The sequence below is a fragment of the Ictidomys tridecemlineatus genome, chromosome 7 (genome assembly GCF_052094955.1).
Source record: "Ictidomys tridecemlineatus isolate mIctTri1 chromosome 7, mIctTri1.hap1, whole genome shotgun sequence".
Lineage (NCBI taxonomy): Eukaryota > Metazoa > Chordata > Mammalia > Rodentia > Sciuridae > Ictidomys > Ictidomys tridecemlineatus.
In genome coordinates, this window is record NC_135483.1 from 128540685 (window position 1) to 128560883 (window position 20199).

Here is a 20199-nt window from a genome sequence, read left to right on the forward strand (position 1 = left end):
TCGGTAAACACTAAAAACTGCTAATATGCATGGTGTTAGCCTGCCTCATATATACTTTTCAAACGGGAGTACTTATGTTAGGAAAAATTCTAATGGTGGCAATCAGAATAGAAGATACTAAGATTTTGTTGTAACCCATATAGTCTAGGACATCTCACACTTCACCTCATTGTACCTCACCCTGTTCTCTCCAACTACCAGGTCTTTGAAAACAGGAAAAAGCCATTTGATTAGATTAGGTCACTTCCTTACCTAAGTGACTTACTGTTGCTTTGTGATAAAAAACTGAAAATACCCAATCATGGCTTCATGGCCTTATGTGACTTGCCTTTCTCTATAAGCAGAGGTTTCAAAGTGACAGCTTGGCCTGTAACCAAGTCCAGATATCCAGTTTCTTTTCAACTAATAGCCAGTGTTTATTGAAAGCTTTCTGTACATCAAGTGCTACTCCACACATCTTATGTAAATTAACTCATTGAGTCACAACAACTCTATGAGCCAGGTTTTATTAGCCCCGTTTTACAGATGAGAATGAAAAATATGTAACAAGTGTATGTTAGTCAAATTTTGCAACCTAAATACCTAACAAGAAAAAATGACCATACTACCAATAGCACTATACAGATTCCAATCAAAATCCCAATGACATTCCTTATAGAAATAGAAAAAGCAATCATAAAATTTATATGGAAAAATAAATAAGAGACCCAGAATAGCCAAAGCAATCCTTAGCAAGAAAAGTGAAGCTGGTGGCATTACTATTCTAGACCTTAAACTATACTACAGAGCAATAGTAACAAAAATAGCATGGTATTGGCACCAAAATAGTCCTGTCAACCAATGGTACAGATTATAGGACACAGAGTCCAACCCACATAACTACAGTTATATTAGACAAAGGCACCAATAATGTACACTGGAAAAAAGATAGCTTCTTCAACAAATGGTTGGGAAAATTGGAAATCCACATGTAACAAAATGAAATTAAACCTCTATCTCTCACCCTAAACAAAATTTAACTCAAAAGTGGACCAAGGACCTAGGAATTAAACTTTATACCTAATGGAAGAAAAAGTAGGCCTAAATCTCCATCATGTCAGGTTAGGCCCCAACTTTCTTTCTTTTTTTTTTTCCCAACTTTCTTAATAAGACTCCTATAGTGCAAGAATTAAAACCAAGAATCAGTAAATGTGATGGATTCAAACTAAAAAGCTTCTTAGCAAAAGAAACACTCAGTGAGGTGAATAGAGAACTTACAGAATGGGAGGAAATGTTTGCTACAAGCACATCAAATAGAGCACTAATCTCTAGGATATATAAAGCACTCAAAAACCTTAATGCCAAAAAAGCAAATAATCCAACCATAAAAGGGCCCAGGAACTGAACAGACAATTCTCGGAAGAAGATATACAATCAATCAACAAATATATGAAAAAATGTTCAACAATTAGAGAATTAGCAATTAGAGAAATGGAAATCAAAACTACTTTAAGATATCATCTCACTCCAGTAAAAATGGCAGCTATCAAAAATACAAATAACAATAAGTGTTGGTGAGGATGTGGGGGAAAAGGCACACTAATACATTGCTAGTGGGACTGCAAACTGGTGCAGCCAATATTGAAAGCAGTATGGAGATTCCTTGGAAAACTGGGAATGGAACCACCATTTGACCCAGCAGTCCCATTCCTCGGTTTAAACACGAAGGACTTAAAAACATTATACTACAGGGACACAGCCATATCAATGTTTATTGCAGCAAAATTCACAATAACTAAATTATGGAACCAACCTAGATGCCCTTCAGTAGATGCATGGATAGAGAAACTTTGGTATATATACACAGTGGAACATTACTTTGGCATTAAAAGGGAATAAAATCATGGCATTTACAGGTAAACTGATGGAGTTGGAGAATATAATGCTAATTGAAGTAAGCCAATCCCCAAAAACCAAAGGCAGAATGTTTTCTTTGATATGAGAATGCTGACTCATAATGGCGATGGGTGGCAGAGCATGGGAAGAATGAAAAAACTTTAGATAGGGCAAAGAGGAGGGCAGGGAAGGGAGGGGGCAAAGGAGTAGGAATGTGGGTAGATGAGTTAGATACCATTACCCTAAGTACATATATTAAGACACAAATGTTGTGAAAATACTTTGTGTACAATCAGTGACTTGAAAAATCGTGTTCTATATGTGCAATATGAAATGAACTGCATTCTGCCATCATGTATAACAAGTTAGAATAAATAAATAATTTAAATTTAAAAATACCTGACAAGAAGGAGAAGAGAAGGAAAAGTTTGTTAGGGGGTCACAGTTCAGAGATCTCGATTCATAGACAGCCAACTCCATTGCTCTGGGTCCAACATTAGGCAGAACATCAAGGCAGAAGGGCATGGCGGAGGAAAGCAGCTCATGACATGGCAACAAGGAAGCAGAGAGTTCTGCTTACCAGAAAAAAAATATGTACCCCACAGGCATGCCCCCAGTGATCCATCCTCCAGCTACACCCTATATGTCCATTGTTAGCACCCAGTTAATGCATTCAATTAATTAATACACTGATTAGTTTAAGGCTCTCACAGCCCAATGGTTTCATCTCTAAACTTTTGGGGGATACGTCATCTAAACCATAACAAAAACTTGTCATCCAGACAAATAGCTAGGAAGAGAAAGCACTGGCATCTCATTGCAGCTGTTCAGTCCTACACCCCATGCTCTTCACTACCTGCTGTCTGAGATAGGTTCACCATGTAACCCATAAGGTCACTATTCTTAATTTCACATTTGTTTGTAGAATTATCTGAAATTTGTCTCCCCAACAAGATTGTAAGCTGCATGGAGGAAGAACTATGCCATTGCATTTTCAGACCCCATTACAAGCATCTGACATTTATTAGGTTTTAGTGTATTTTTGTTGAATGAAAGAATGAATAAAAGTTCAGGATACAATCCATCACTGAAGTTGGACTTTAAACCAATATTTCCCCCAAGCCCCTCACTCTTTCGCTTTCTGGGAATTGAACCCAGGGCCTTGTGTAATAAGCTTCATTCCAGCCCTTTTATTTTTTGAGATAGGTTCCCACTAAATTGCCCAAGGTAGTCCTCCTGTCCTAGCTATTCTAGTAGCAGTGCCATCCAGAATCTTTTTATAATCAAAATTTGACCTTTTAGCTCATGATCATCTTAAAATGAGAGAATTAAAGTTTCTATATGTGTGTGGATTCTAATTAAAAAAAAAACAACTTTGTAATGCCTAAAGATTGGTTTCTGTAGGTTTGTTTTGGTCACAAGTATGAGAATAGGTGTTGATTAACTTACATGTAGTAACATTCATCTTTAGTGTCAATAATTGAAGTACAGTGATATGTAATCAAATTGAAGTTACTTTTAAATAACCTGTTATTTTAATTCATTTAGAGCAGTTTTGAACAGGATACATATTTGTTACTATAAGGAAATACACATCCTGCTTTTAGCACATTGAATTTATTTTTATTTCAATATGTATACTCATTAATAGTGGAATTCACACTAAAAGAATTTTAAAAATGGAATTTTATAAGGAGAATTTGATTTTAAAACATTTAGTAATTTGTAATCATGGTTAAATTATTTTGAACAAACTTTGCAGTTCAATTTCTTTTTCTTTCTTTTTTTGGTACCAGGGATTGAACTCAGGGACACAACCACTGAGCCACATCCCCAACCCTATTTTGTATTTTATTTAGAGACAGGATCTCACTGATTTGCTTAATGCCTCAGTTTTTGCTGAGGATGATTTCGAATTCACAATCCTCCTGTCTTAGCCTCCCAAGCCGCTGGGATTTCAGGAGTGTGCCACAGCACCAAGCCACAGTTGAGTTTCTAACTTCTTATTTTTGTGATAGCTATAGTTAAAATTAGTTTCTTCCTATTTGAATATATGTAGTTTTTATATAATAAAAAATTTTTATTATTATATTAAATTGTATGAAGTATGGAAACAATATTAATTATGTCATACAAAGTAGAATTTTTTTCCTTGAGGTTATTATTACAGTAATAAATCATGGTGAAGTGCAGTAATTTAAACAGAATATTACTGAACATTTTCCACTGTATCAAATCTAATGGGTTTTTTTGGAAAGCTAATAGTTTGGTGGCAGTGTGGTACTGAGTTTTAGGTGAAACTAAAGATTTGAAGAACAGAGTTTTGAAGGACTGTGACCCATAGAGCCTACAAATACTATCTAGCTCTTTGAGCAGTGCTTCAGTTGTGTAAGATCAAGTGATATATGGTATAGGGTGGTGTACAGAACAGTGTGACCCATATTCTTGCTTTTCAGTTAGCTTTTTATGACTAAGGCAGAGAAAGGACTAAATAAAGTATAAATTACTACTAACAGCTACATAGTAAACTGAATTTGGGAAGCAGAAATTTATTTGAAATATGTACAGATACATATTATCTGCAACAGGCTATTGCCATGAAATATAGAATAAGAGCAACTGAAATTCATTCTCCCTTGCTTGGGATGGTCTCTCTTGTGCATGAACACAAAGTCTCTCTAGGCTGTGTTGGAGATAATAAAAGATGTGAGCATTCCAGGAGCAGTGGTGCATGCCTTGGGAGGCCAAGACAGGAGGATCATGAGTTTAAAACCAGCCTTAGCAATGGGCAAGGAGCTAAGCAACTCAGTGAGCTCCTGTCTCTGAATAAAATCCAAAATAGGATTGGAGATATGGCTCATTGCCCCTTGAGTTCAATCCCCAGTACCCCCGTACCCCTTCCCCCACCAAAAAAAAAAAAAAAGATGTGAGCACACAATGATAGTCTTTGTAGGCTGAATAATATTGTTTGGGTTCTGGCCATTTTAGTCATAGCTAAGCATGCAGAAAATAGATTGTGGTCAGAATTATGGAAACATTTTAAACACAAAGGAGAACATTTTCTATGACTTCATAATCTTGTTCGCAGCCCTGTGATATATTCCTTGTGAAATGTGTTGCATCAACATCCTTATATAAGGTATATTTATAAACAGGTACTTGACAAAGAATGCAGAGAATGAAGTGACTGGAATACAGAGTTTGTCACCTTATGAGTCAGCCTATAGTAGTGATTTTTACACTAACCTGTCAGCTTTGTATGGCAGCTAAAAGTATTTGCAAGTGACATACTGGATCCTGAAGGCTCTAAATAAGATGTTTCTAACTGACACAAAGCTTTTTTAACAGCATGTTTGTGTAAACCATATAGTAGTTCTGTATATTTCTTCATTTGGCAATGTCTTTGTCTTAATCTTTGGAAATAGCTAAATATTATAATTCTTATGAATTTTATACACAAGAAAGAGTAAAAAGAAGTCTGTAACTTGCTAAGCTTTTGTAACTAGCAAGTGACAATCTGAATCCAAACAGTTTCCACTGTAAAGACAAAAGGCCTGTTTGACCATTGCCAGTGTTCTAAGCTAAGGAGAGTCATGTGTGAAATACTTATAAGTTTAAAGTTTGTGTTTGTTCAGATATGCTGTTTATATAATTGTTCAAGTGCCGAAAGAACTTGAATGATTAGAATAGCTTTTACAAATACTATCCCACACTGTTTTCTTGATGCCGTTTTGAATTCTACTCTAAGTAAGGATGTCATACTATAGTTCTACACAGCACAGTCCTGGATTGAAGCACATGGTATTAAATGGGCAAATGAGTGGAAAACAAATTTGGCAGGTTCTTGCATCTTGTAAGAGAAGCTCTTTGGAGGAATAAATATGGTAATGAAATAAGGCATGTAAAATCAGTTTAGTAGTAAATTCCCAAGATGTGTCTAAATCACAAATGATATGGATTTGCTTCTTCACTTGTAGACTCATTCACTTTTGAATCCAGGCTATGAGATTACACCATATGCTAGGTAGACCTTCTTTTTTTTTTTTTTTTTTTTTTTACTTTTTCCTTCCACATCCACAAATTTTTCACTGCTACCTACAAATTATTTATAACCATTTTGTGGTCCTATTTCTGTACCACATGTAACTTAAATTTCACATTCTCATGAAAGCCGCTTATTTAAAAAATGGTGGGAAGGGGTTATAAGGTACAGATCAGATATGAAAGGTTAATTTATCGAGCATTTGTTAACCCACTCTTACTGGGAACATCCTTTTCTTTAGCACAGCTTATTTGTATTAGAATTTCTTCACCACCTCCTCAGCATTTTCTTCATTTCTTTCAGCAGTGACTTTCCATTTGTTCTTTTTTTTTTTTTTTAAGGTGGTGCTGGGGATTGAACCCAGGGTCTTGTGCATACGAGGCAGGTACTCTATCAACTGAGCTATATCCCCAGCCCCATTTGTTCTTATTCTGATGTATAACTACATTCCCCTATATGCCATTTGCTCTTCCCATACATTTTATTTTAACACTAATATTGTCCTAACAGTTTTTCATCTGGTGGGGAAGCATTCCTAAAGCAGAGGTCATCACCAACCCTGTGTTGGATATTCAACACTCAATGTCTTCCTTCTGTCCAAGTATCCTTTTACAACTAGGCAGCTTTTAAGATAGCCTCTAGTGATCCCACCCCCAGAATTCATGCCTTTGTGAAGTAACTGTCCTTTTGAGCATTGCTTATATTTATTTTTCACTTCTAATGGATTGAATATTTCTTTAGGATGTGGAAATTTCACACTTCCAAATAGCAATGTTATCAGTCTGTTGATGTTACCAGTATTATCAATGTTATCAATGATTCTTTTTTTAAAAAAATTTTTTTGGTTGTATATGGACACAATCTTTATTGTATTTATTTTTATGTGGTACTGAGGATTGAACCCAGTGCCTCACACGTGCTAGGTAAGTGCTTTACCATTAAGCCACAGCTGCAGCCCCTATCAATGATTCTTAATGGCTTTCTGGTGAAAGAATTTAGAATCCTTACCCTTAGTCAGGCGAAGCTCTTGAATCCTTTCAAGAACTGTCCAAATAGTGTCTGGAAATGGGAACAGGTATGTGAAGCAGTATAACTTGAGGAAGGCATATTATCTTTCTTAGCCATTATTTTTTCATCTCTACAATGAATGAAGTTGAACTTGACGGTTTTGATGAAACTCTTCAATTCACATTCATAGATCTAGAAATTAATTAGTTAATTAATTAATTTTGCATTTTGGTATGCAAGTTTTATTTAAAATAAAAAACCATCTAGATACTTTTTCTTTCAGAAATCATGTTGTAGGTATAATATTTATATTATATCCTAAATATTCTGATATTATTTTTCTGGATATTAGCATATATGAACTGTTTTTTAAAGTTTAACTTTAAAACTGCTTTTTAAGTTTAAAGGGGGAATATGGATTCCTAAGGTCTCATGATGATGATCTCCATAACCATGGGCATAACCACTGTGTGTTACCCACCCCCCCCCAAACACACACTGACTTTGAAAAAAACAACTAACAATATGAGTAATTCTTCAGTGCTTAGTCATCGTTAGGGAAACAATTAGAGTTATTCTCAAATCGCCTTTTAAAACAGATATTAGTGATTCTTGAAAGATTTACTTAAGATATTTTTATTCAGTTTAAAGGTGTGCAACTCATTAATACCAGGTGGCAGCTACCTAGTACTTTTTGAGGGGTGAAATTGAGATACATGTAGCCAAGATATGTAAATTTAGCTTCTGAACAGTTGTACCAGTAGGATTGCAAATGCAATGAAAATATTGATGCCAGAGGATTTGGAGTGTCCATCTTTATTTTCTCCTAGGCATCCTGTGTCTATCCAATAACAAAGTCACCAAATTAAATTTTAAGAAACTCTCCAGAGGAAAAACAAATGTAATATCTATAAGAAAAGACATATACACACACACAAACACAATCGAATTTTTGGAAAGTATTAAAAGATACATAAGGAGATATATTTTTCTAAAAGCCCATAACAAATCTTCATTTGTAATGCTGTATTTTTAAAAAATGCTGTTGGACTTCAAATGGTGAGAATAACATTTGTCATAGATGGCTGAAGTTTGGAAGTGGGCAATAGTAAGCTGGGATAAGCAGGAAATTTTCTGAAGAAATGCAAATAGAGTTCCTCAGAAGTTTTTGTGGGGAATAATTTTAAACATCTGTCTAAGCTGTCCTGAGGTGTGTGTGAGTCTCTGGATTTTCAAGAGTTAATATCCTGAAGACTAATGAAATCTCAGTTTCCTTGTTTCTCCTTGTCTGCATTCTCCTTACTCTCTTCACATGGCTGGTCTTTATTTTGTAGCCTTTTTTTTTTTTTTTTCCATAACCTTTGGTGGTGGAAGGCAGATACAGGGGATGAGAATAAAGTCTAATTAAACCATATTATTCTGATATGGTTAGTGTTTTTATTTGTTCTATATACTCTGTATGATACATGTCTTGTATTATGAAAATTATTATATAAATGTTACTATTCTCATTCAGTAAATATTTTCCACTCAGCTATTTATGTTGAAAATCTGTTCCTGCTGCTGTGTCAGCATTAGTTTGTTGATTATTACCATGATTCAGTATTTCATAATATACATCCATCCAGTTGTATGTCTCCACTCTTTCTGTGAAGGGTATTTAGACTGTTTCCATGTCCCATTACCACAAAGAAGGCTTCCATATCTTCTGGGACCTATGTGACATTTTTTTTTGGAAATATGCCTAGTATCAGAATTGCTGGCTCATAGACTTTGAGTACTCTTTATTAAACTGTGCCCCATGTTCTCCAGAATGACAGTACCATCTGTATGCCCCCATAACCTTGTTTGGCATGGTTCAGATTGCAGTGCTGGGGATCACTCCAAGGACTTTGTACTGGCTAAGCAAGAGGTAAGCAGTCTATCACTGTTTTGGTCAGCTTTTTCGCTGCTGTGACTAAAGGGTCCTACCACACAATTATGGAGGAGGAAAAGTTTATTTGAGGGCTCACAGTTTCAGAGGCTTTAGTCCATAGAAGGCCGCCTCCATTCCTCAGGGTTCAAGCTGAACATCCTGGTGGAGTGAAGCAGCTTACTTCATGACAAGGTAGCAGAGAGAGAGAGAGAGACTCCATGCTCCAGATATAAAATATATACCCCATAGCCATGCCCCTAATTAATTACTTCTTCCAGCCTCACCCCACCTGCCTCCAGGCACCACCCAGTTAATACCATCAGGTAAAATTTACTGATTAGGTTAAGACTCACAGCCCAATTATTTCTCCTGAACCTTCTTGCATTGCCTCACATGTGAACTTTTGGGGACACCTCACATTCGACCCATAACAACCACTGAGCTAGCTTCCCATTTTCTTCTTTTAACTTTATAGCTTCACCTTTACAATTCAGCTTCCTTTCACATGGAGTCCATATCATGTCACTACCCTGATTAAAAGTCTTAAGTAGCCCCAGTTGCCTACAGAGAGAGTCCAGAATGCTAACAGGGCATGGTAAACCTCTCAAGATCTCTCACCTTTTTTCTGTTTTGAGGTATTCATACTATTACTTGTTCATTTTTGTGCTCCCAATATGCTGAATTTATTATTTTCTAAAAACACCTTCTAACAGATAAGTGAGTATTGTGACTTAATTCAGAAAGTATTTTTCCTACTTGAATTATTTTAAAGCCAATAAAGAAGTATTTCTTATTAATATTTAGTAGAAAAACTTCTATTTAAATTACACATTTTCACTGTTTCAGAATTCGAACAATACAGAAAATTGAAAAGAAATGGAAAATTCCAAATCCTAACCTTTTCCATACCTTTCTTTTCTCCTTTTGTAAAATCATTCAGGAAAGGGTGTGAGAGGGGAGATGTCAGATATCTCAAAGCCAGGGCCAGGTCCCTAACCAAATAAGTCAGAATTGCTGGGGTAGAACCCAGGCATTGGTATTTTTAATGATTTACTAGGTGTTTTATTCAGCTTTTCTATTGCTGGTACTGAAAGACAGGAATAGTTTTAGGAAAGGAAAAGTTTATTTGGGACTAAAGGTTTCAGAGATTTCGGCCCATGGATGGCCAGCTCCATTATTCTGTGCCAAAGGTATGGCTGAATATCATGGTAGAAGGGCATGGCAGAGGAAAGCAGCTCAGGACATCGTATCAGGAAGCAGAGAGCTCTACTCACCAAGAATAAAATATGTATCCCAAAGTCATGTCCCAAATGATCCACCTCCTCCAGCTATATATATATATATATATATATATATATATATATATATATATATATATATATATATATATATATATATATATATATATCCTAATAGTCTATAGTTAACACCTAGTTAATCCCTTTTAGGGGATCGATGCACTGATTTAAGTTAAAATTCTCATAAACCAAACATTGCACCTCTAAACTTTTCTTGTATTGTCTCACATATGAGCTTTTGGGGATACCTCATATCTAAATCATAACACTAGGTGACTCTAAAAATGTAGCCAAATTTAGAAATAACTGGCTCTTTAAAATACCTCAAAAAAATAAAAATGGATCATACCAACATTTTGTGCAGCATCTTGCTTTTCCCCCCAAAGTACTTGCTAAATGATATTTAAAACCCTATCTTTAGTTTAAAATTTAACTCTAAGAAAAAAATCCATTTATTTTGAAAATGTTATCATCCAACATGAAAGCCCTATTAATCAACTTGATAAGCATTCTGAATTATTTTAAACTGAGTTCATTTGAATAATGTAACTTTTGACCTACACATAATAGTAGTATAGAATTCTTCCCTTTTTATAGTAGGATTCAGAGTTCACCAAAACTCATAATGCATGTTCTGAGACCTTGTGGGTGCTGTGTTTTCATTGTGCCAAGTGGTAAAATGAAGTCAGTTGTTCCATAGAAACTAAGGTTTATAAAAATTAGAAGCCCTCCTCCCCCCAAAAAATCATTTATTCAAAGTTAAGTATTCTGTCTCTCTCTCAATGGAAAATCACCCTTTTTTCCTGTCTGGTCACTACTTTTTGAACATTTTCTGTCTTCTCAGATTTTAATAGTAACCATCAACATGCCTTCACTCCCAGAGGACAGTCCTACTATTGGTGCTCTTTCTGTTCCCTTTCCTCCTGCTCAGCGTCTGTCCATCCCTGCTTCTCCACTCCCTGCAGGAGATGTGCTCCTGAAACCACTCTTGATCTGCTAACAAAGATCTCTTAGGGCTCTTCTGGCCCAGCAGCATATGGCTCCATGGACTACCCACTCCCTAGTGAAATTCCTTTCCTTTCCTCCCTTGCCTGTTAGAATACTATGTTTCTCTGTCTCCTTTTATCTTTCTGACTTTTACTACTTCAATTTTATTTCCAGCTAACCACTTTCCTCCTTCTTATTTTCTTAAATTGTTTCTTTTTTCTTTGTATAAAAATGTTATACATGCTTACAGTAGAAAATGTGGAATAATATAAAAAAAATTTACTACTTATAAATAGCATTTTAGCCTTGTTTTTCTGTGAAAAAAAGGATTAATACTGCATATCTTTATACATGGCTTTTAATTCCCCACCCCACCTCATAATACATATTATCCAAGCTGTTCATGTTTAGCATTGGTTACTGTTTCTAATTTTAAGTAATGTTGAGAGACATTTAATAGTCCCTTGACCCCCTTGCCTCATTTTTTTCAAGTAACATTTACTTACATTTATTTTATATATTTCTTAATGATATTCATCTCCCTATTTCAAAATAATATGATCACACTCTTTGTTCCATCATGAGTTTTAAGACTTCATTTACTTATTGTGTTACATGATAGGGGTTTCTGCCTTTTACCCCTTTCTTCTCTTCCCATTTCCCTGATACTAACATATCACAATTCTTTATTAAATCACTAGTCATTGTCTGCATTGCTTTGACTATGGACATATAATCACCAATAAGCCAAGTAATCTCTTTGCTTTTTTTTTCTTTTTTTTTTTTTAAGTACAAGTGCTTTTTCCCCAAAGAAAATAGTTGTCTCATTTTCCCATTTCCATCATTTTGCTTCATTCTATAGCTGAATCTTCCTAGATCCTGTTTCATTCTCCTAGTACCATTTTTCTGTGTGGTAAACCTAGCAGATAATCAGTGAGTTCCAGTTTTTCCCTTGACTCACACTTTTGGAGCTAGCCCTCTGCTTTCCTGTTCCAGGCTGTGCTGGTTGCTCCCTAGGCCTGCTGCTCAGTGTCACCACACCTAAGTAACCCTCACCAAACACTGAGGGATCCCTGATATTCTCCCACACATTAGGAGAGAAAGTCAGTGATACAATGATGTTACCAAATGGATTTGAGAAGGTCCTAGGAGCTCTTCTAATGCCTGTGGTTATCTAACTCTTGCTTCATGATGGCAGTGAACATGGTTGGTCCTGAACTCTGATAGGTGAGTGCCTGCTTATTTTACAAAACACTCTTCTCCTTAATGTTCCAGGATATGAGTCCTTTCTGCTAGTCTATATCTGACTGTTGCTTACCTCCTTTCTTGCCTCACTCCACTCACTCCATGTAGAACCCTCTCTCAGTCGCCTTTCACTCCCTGGCATGATTATTGATGGACCTGCTAATTTTTCTTGGTCTTTGGCAAGGAAAAGAATGGAATCTAGGGATGTAAAATTTATTTAAAATGGCAGTGATGTTTTTAGACTTATCAGAAAGTAGGCAGTCTTGCCCATTATAAAAATCAAATCATGGGTTTTTTTTTTTTTTTTTTTTTTTTTTTAATCTAAGAACTTAAAACACTTAACTGATGAACAGGGGAAAGTTGTTTGCACTTAGTGTATTTCTCATTATACTTCAACGAAGACACTCATCATTATGCTACTTAAGACATTTTACTCATTTGCCACTTGAGGACAAGAGGATGTATATTTTCATTATGTGCATTCTGAAAATCATTTCACCTCAACATTACACTTTTTAAAATTTTGAAATAGGGAATGGATTGTGTGTAAAATAAGAAAAAATTATTTAAAAAATCCTAAAAAGTGTGACCTTTAATCAATCTTACCTGAAGTTTAGTTGAAATATCAACTGTGCCAAAAATGTACTATGAACTAGAAAGTTGCAATGTTCTGAATAAGTAATCCAAACTATATCTTATTTATTTGAAAGTAAATGAGTAAATTATAAATCTGATATGTCAGAAGTGGTGATTAATAATATTGAGAATGATTTGGAATAAAATATATGAACTAGGCAATCATGGATGGTAAAAACACTTTAAATATGGTAATATATCACTTTCATTATTCAATTATATATTTTTTACATTTTTAATATTTAATTTCCTAAACCAATTGCAAAGACTTTTTCGAGATACTCAACATTTTATTATAGATAAAAATGTATCTAATAGTTCTTTTGATTTGTAGGTAAAGAGTTACAATTCTTAAAATTTTTAGTTTTGCTATTGCTTGTTAAACAAATTTGGTAAGATATTTTAGTTTTGAGTCTTTTCTTACCAGTGAAGTAATAATAATTTCTCCTAGTAGTGTTTTTCAAAACTTGAGTTAGATGAAATAAATGTCCTATGTATTGTCTTATGTATATTTTTTGAAGTTCTGCTTATTAGGGGTTGAAGAAAACTATTAAGGCAATGAGATAACATTTTTTTTCACAGATCAGACTTACTGGAAAGAATGATAGACTCTCATGTGGATGAGGCTTAGTGGGTTGGACTCTTGTTGCCAAAATTCTTCTGGATAGAAAATTGACACTAGGCATCGAAGGCCTTAAGAAAATCCCAAAATTTTCAATTGGCTTATGACTTCTAGTGAATTGTAAGGAAATACTCAAGTAGACAAAGATCTTCTGCTAAATTGTTTATAGTATTAAAAATTATAATTTTGAATATTCAATTAACACATCATATATAATATACTTTTATATATATCCAGTAATCATAGCCATTCTTAAGGATATGTTTACATGCAGGTATTTTTAATGTTTCATTATGGTGAATAAGGATTCATTGAAACACATTTATTTTTCTTTTTTTTTTTTATTATTTTGGGGGGAGGGTTCTAGGGATCAAATTCAGGGCCTTTTTCATGCTAAGTATATGCTGTACCACTGAGCTCTATCCCAGGCCCCAAACAAATAATTTTGAAAGGACTACAGTAGTATAATAAGTTTACTGTTCTGTGCTAGGCTACATTTGTGTTTATAGGTTTTTGAATGGTCTTCCTTTTTTCCCTGGACTCTGCCTTGTTTATATCTCCAAGTTCCCTTCTCTCTTTCCTGCTGTCCCTATTTCTCTTTAGTTCCTTTGCCTCCTCTTGCCTAGTGCTAGATAGAAATCACATGGAGAAAATAAATACTGATTGAGCAAGAGTTATAGTCTTTTAATCTCTTTTTTGTTTTTTCTCTAATTTTTTAGTCTGGGATTATAGAAATAGTGTCGCAGTCCTCTTGAAACTGACAGGGAATGTGGTGGTTAAGAGCTCCAGTGTCAGATGGTCCTGGCCGTGGGCCCAGATGTGTCACTTATTAGCTGTGTGACCTTAGGCAAGTTATTTACCTTTTCTGGCTTTGTGTTCTCAATTGTGAAACAAGTATTCCGTGTAATTAGTTTTCCCTTCAAGTTTAGGCAGTGTAGGGTTGTAAAGTGCTCCACATTGCCTGACTCAAGAGAATATTCAACATATTGTTGCTGATGTTGCTGTTATAGCATTTACAATTCAAAGTCAAAGGTGGAGCTCAGACATCTGATTTCAAATACTGTTTCAACATTTAAAATCACAGTTAACATTTACTATCAGTGTACACTCAAAATCTCTCTCTCTCTCTCTCTCTCTCTCATACACACACACACACACACACACACACACACACACACCAATAGATAGATAGCTGGATAGATTAAAAAATAAACAGAAGTCGTATAGGGTAGAACTCAGGTTTATATGGTGTTTTTAGGTATTATGAACTTTGATATGGAGTGTTGTAGGAAAATAATGAGGGAAGGTTCCCCCCACCCCATTCTAAGTCTTTGCTCCAGAATAAACCAGAAAATACAAACAAAAATGGATAATAGCCTTAATGCTTTGTGAGGATGGGCAGAAAAGAGTGGGGGGGGCTAATAAGTTGTGTAGCGTTTTATACATTTTAAAATGAATCTGAATATAAAATTAGAATTATATGGTGATTTGAAAAAAGAAAAAAAAACCTATCCAAGCATAAAAAGTATTTTAACAATCTTTTATTCTTACTGTGCACTCTGTATTTTGGTACTTTGTTTCAAATTAGTGTTGTGAAATACTTTTAAAAGGTGAACTATTTTTTCTTTCTTTTTTTTAATGTTGTTAAATGTAATTTTGTTTCTTCAGCTTCATTTTTCTTTCCAGCATTCCTTTAGTGATATTCATTAGGAAACTAGTATACTGTGCTGACTGATGCTTGCCTAATAGTCACCTTCTCCAGGATATTTCTTCTCAATATCTGCAGTATTAAACAGTGCAGACAAGTTGGTAGAAAGGACAGTTTTCAGCTGTTCATAGAACCTTGACTCTACTCTTGCTCCATTCATTCAGATAATACCAGCAACCCTGTTCCGGCATTGGGATTGATTGATTGATTGATTGATTGATTGATTGATTTTAAACCTTCCAGGGTTAAGAGACTTTTTGGTGATCTAGTCAATTCTGGTTCTGCTGACCAGGCTCAGCTTTCTGTAGCACAGCCTGTGGCCACAGAAAAGAGTAGGACTGGTCCATCAGCTCATTGTTCTTGGATTCAAAACAAGTGTACATGCTTACAGGAAGGTCAGTAAAGCACCCTACATGAAATAGTCTACTGAAGGGGTGCTTTCTGGGGTCCAGAATAATCACTTTATAATTTGAGCAGTTTACTATGTGGTTAAGGGGGAAAGCTTATGAAGCTTTTTTTTGGCGGGGTGGGGGTTCTACTGAGGATTGAACCTAGGGGTGCTTTACCACTGAGTTATATCCCCAGCCCTTTTTTATTTTTTATTTTGAGACAGATTCTCACTGTATTGCTTAGGGCCTTGCTAAGCTGTTGAGCCTGGTCTCAAACTTGAATTCTCCTACTTCAGCCTCCTAAGTCACTAGGATTACAGGCATGCACAATCATGCCTGGCTTGTGAAGTTCAAGTACATAAGACTAAATGGTCCATTACACTTTTTTTTTTAAGATTAAATAAATTGACCCCTTTTACAACAGCTCTGTAGAGGGTGTACTTCAGCCAACCCAGGGCATTGTCCATTCATACAAAGCAAAACCCAGAGCAAGCCCAATAGCCTGCCCCATCTGACAACTTCTATCAGTGAAGTAATACCAGTGACCTACCTTGCTTGTTTACCTAGCTTGTTCTTAGAAGAAGATAGTTCTTGTGACCCAGTTTTGTCTCTAGTTACAGAGAAACTGTAACACTACTGAGTTTTGGCCCAATAAAATTTAGCTCACATGCTTGCATTTGAGTTAGAATAGCGAGGTCAGTGTTCTGACATTCCTAAAGGATAATTGGGCATATGTATCCTGGCCTGGAGGAACATTTGTATCTATGTGGGTGGCAGAGCAGAAGACCACTGACCCTTACTATATATTGAAATCTTGGTGGACTGGCTTCATTACAGTGTGTTCTAAATCATACCATTGTACATGTTCTTCATCTACCCAGATAGAAATGAGGTTATTTTTTTTTTGGGGGGGGGTAGGGGAATGGCAATACTTGAACTGAATTTTTTAAAAAAATGTCCCTGCCCATAGATTAGTTATAGATTTCTTAAATAAAATGAATGATATTAGAGCACACAGAATATAGCTATAGGGGGTTTAGAGAGTAGGATGCATGAATTAGTCTCACCTCTCTAGACTTGAATTTGCAACTTCTGATTCCTTTATGATGCAGAACAGCATATATCAAAAGGTGAGGCAGTAATTTCCCAGAAATGTTAGAAAGTTCTAATTAGTATACTACTGCTAGAGAAAGCAGTCATGAAAATCATCTTCAATGGTAAGTGGTTCGCACTTTTATGGACAGTATAAAGTAATTTAGTGTATTTTACATTCATGAATAATCAGGGCAGGCTAATCTTGCATGTTTGTTTCCTAATTATTTTTAGCACTCCCATTGTTTCTCTTTCTTTGGCGAGGAGCTGGAACGTCCTAACCGCAGTGTAGCGCACACCATGGAACAGTAGCAAATGTTAAGGCCCTAGTCTATTCAGTTGCTTTTGTAGAGAAAGCAATCATTCAGATAACTGCCAGTAATGACAACCTTGTTGATTATATCAGTCAAGATCTATTATTAAGCATGCAGACAATTTCATTTTTGCCTTACAAATATGTTTTTATTTTTTGATAAACATGTATAATAGTAACATATAAAGATAACCCTTCCTCAATAAAACCTGGTTCTATAAAGAAAAGGCACAAAAGCTCTTCATGTTTATAGATAGTTTGTTTCCCTGAGCAACAGAAAATGCAGTGCTTATTTAACTTAACAGCAGTACCACAGGGGGAAAAATATAAGCCTACAGATGGTAAGGGTATCCATGTTTTCTGGTTGTTTTTTCATGAGGTACCTCCAACTCCGAGTTAACTGCAACCACAGAGTCAATGACATCATGGATGAGACTGAGAGAGCTCTCCCACATTGCTGGACCAGACCATGGACTACTTTTGTAGAGTTGGCCGCTTTGGACCTTGAATGTGGGAAATAATTCAGAGAGATGCAGATATCTACGAGAGGAAATGGGCTAGTGAGAAAGTACTCATGTTCTGAGCTTCTATGATAATTGTACTTATAAGAGCTATCGGTCCCTATTTCAGGGGGGTTATGATATACTCAAAATCTTCATTAGCCTCCCTGTTTATACTCTGCTGTTTGATGTCGCCTCTAACTTGGAGTCATTTTGTAGAGCTGTTACTTTGAGACCTCAGAAATCCAGGGAAATTTAGCATGGCTGCTAAACCTGAGCACAGAAGGGCTTTAGATTCAACTTGGCAAGGATGGCAAGCATCTTAGAATCTCCCTAAAGAAAGGTTGAGCTCAGCAGCACTTTGTGAATACTGTACTCTTTTGGCAGGTTTCCCTGTTTTGTTGTACCAGACCTTATTGCTGGACTGTGGACTCTGGTGTATTAACTGACTTCTGAGATGCATTAACAAAAAAGGCTAATATTACCAATATTCACTTAATAAAAACAAAACAACAACAACAAACCCCAACATTTACTGTTGCCTTGTAGCTCTCTCCTTTTGGCCTCTGGATATCCACTGACATCACTTAAAATGAACCATTTAATTTCTGATAGCTACATGCCAAGTTGGTTTACGTACTTCTGTTTCTCAGCATTCCACAGATGCCACACTGCTCAAAGCTGTGCTTTAATGCATCTTAACAGATTTTCCTTCCCTGTCCTGCACAGTCTCCCTGTTTGAGGTTCTCATGGAGTAGCTGCTTGTACTCTCCACTGACACGCATCCATGGCACTTGATTAGCCCACCAAGCTAAACTGCAGCAAGTGTCACTGCAGTGCCAGTGGGTTGGCCGTGCTCCAGAACTTTTCACTCCTGCCTCTACCTGATGCTAAGTGTTTTGTAGAAGAGGGAGATTAAAGCACTTAAGTGAGGGCGGAACCAAGTTTCATAGATCAGTGAAAGGTGCATGATTATTATTTCAGTTGCCCTAAAATGTACCTGTTTTGATTCATTTTTGCACTGTTTCAGCCAATGTATAACATCACTATGTAGATGTTTGCCTGGGTTAAGTTTTCTTGTCTAAGACAGGTTGTGACTTAAATCTTCCCATTTAGTTTTTAGACCTTAGTATACTTATAGCTACAGAATCATTTATAAAATCAGAGGGCTTTCCACAATGGATACCTTAAGAGTCTGATTACGTTGGGCAGTGTCTGGACAATGTTTATAAAGCACATTTGATGATGTTTAGATTTTTTTTTTTTGAAGGTAGAAACACTTAACTACATAAAATAGAGTAAAAGGGGAAAGCTGTTTATTTGACTTTGCTTTACTGCTTTCATGATGAAGAGTAGACCATCCACTTGGATTTGAAAGATTAATATCATGAAAATCTCAAGCCCCTACTACCAGTCAGCAAACATGTTTTAGAAACTGTTACAACCTGGCTTAGCTGATTGGTGTAAACTTAACAGAACTCTTGAAGATGATGCCTGGAAATAAGGTAATGGACACAGTAGTGACCCCCAGATCCATTAGCACCTATATTTCTTTTTTGCAGCATAGGGTCCATAAGTCTCTGGTTCTGATCTCTTCTGAGACTATTGCTAGTGGAGGAGGGTTCCCCAAAAAGCTTGTAAAGCAGCTTTAAGAGAAGTCTTTATTTCCAAGTTAGTGTCCTGGGCTAGAAACCTTAGTTTGAATTGTCTTTCAATCCCCTTAAGCACTAAAACTCAAATGACAAGATTGCCTCTTTCAGTTCTTACCTCTGCCTTTTTCCAGGGCACATACCTGTGTTCAAGGGAAGTGTCTTCTCTTCACCCCTCACCTTCCTCTCAGGTCCAGCTCCACTTAGATTACTAAAGTCACTTCAGAGTTGAACTCCCTCCTACCACCTGATGTCTTTGCAGTTCTGCAGCCCGACTAATCTCTTGTAAAACATAAGAACTCATCGGTTAGGGAAATTACCAAATACCCTTGGCCCACATAGACACACAAAGTGAGTCAGTCAACTAGTTGGGTTCACTCACATGCTAATAGGAGCTATGGTGTTGCAGAATGTTTGCTTACATTGGTACAACTTCTGTAATATGTTAGAGATGGCTTTTATAAGAATAAAAGTCATTCATAAAAGCATAGTAAACTCTTTATGTTTTAAAATAAACTTTTGGCACAAATCCTTGAGACTTTCTGTTCTGTGGTCTTGTATTTATATATTTAAGAATACTGTGGGAATTCTTGGTAATACATGTTAAAGTCCTTAGGCCTGTCATGTAACTCAGCTTTTCTATCCACATCTGTTTTGTATAAATCCTGTTAGAATCTCCCCTTGTAGGAATTCTTAAGCCTAATTAAAAGTTGGAGCCATAACACATGTGAAGGAATTGAAAAAGCTCCTGGAAATGACATATGTCAGATGATGTAAGCAATGTTCAAGTGTTGACTCTACTTGCTATGCTTCTAATATTTCATGGACATGTTGTTAACTCATGGAAGATCTAGCAAAAGGAATTTCAGTAATGCTTTATCTTTATAAATTGTTTCATATTTAATTGATGGCTGACTCTT

At 35.9% G+C, this 20199-nt stretch overlaps 1 protein-coding gene across 7 annotated transcripts in view; it reads left to right on the forward strand.

The window, feature by feature from the left end:
- Pkp4 (plakophilin 4) overlaps positions 1–20199 on the forward strand; it is a 238470-nt gene that overhangs the window by 25805 nt on the left and 192466 nt on the right. The window lies entirely within an intron of this gene.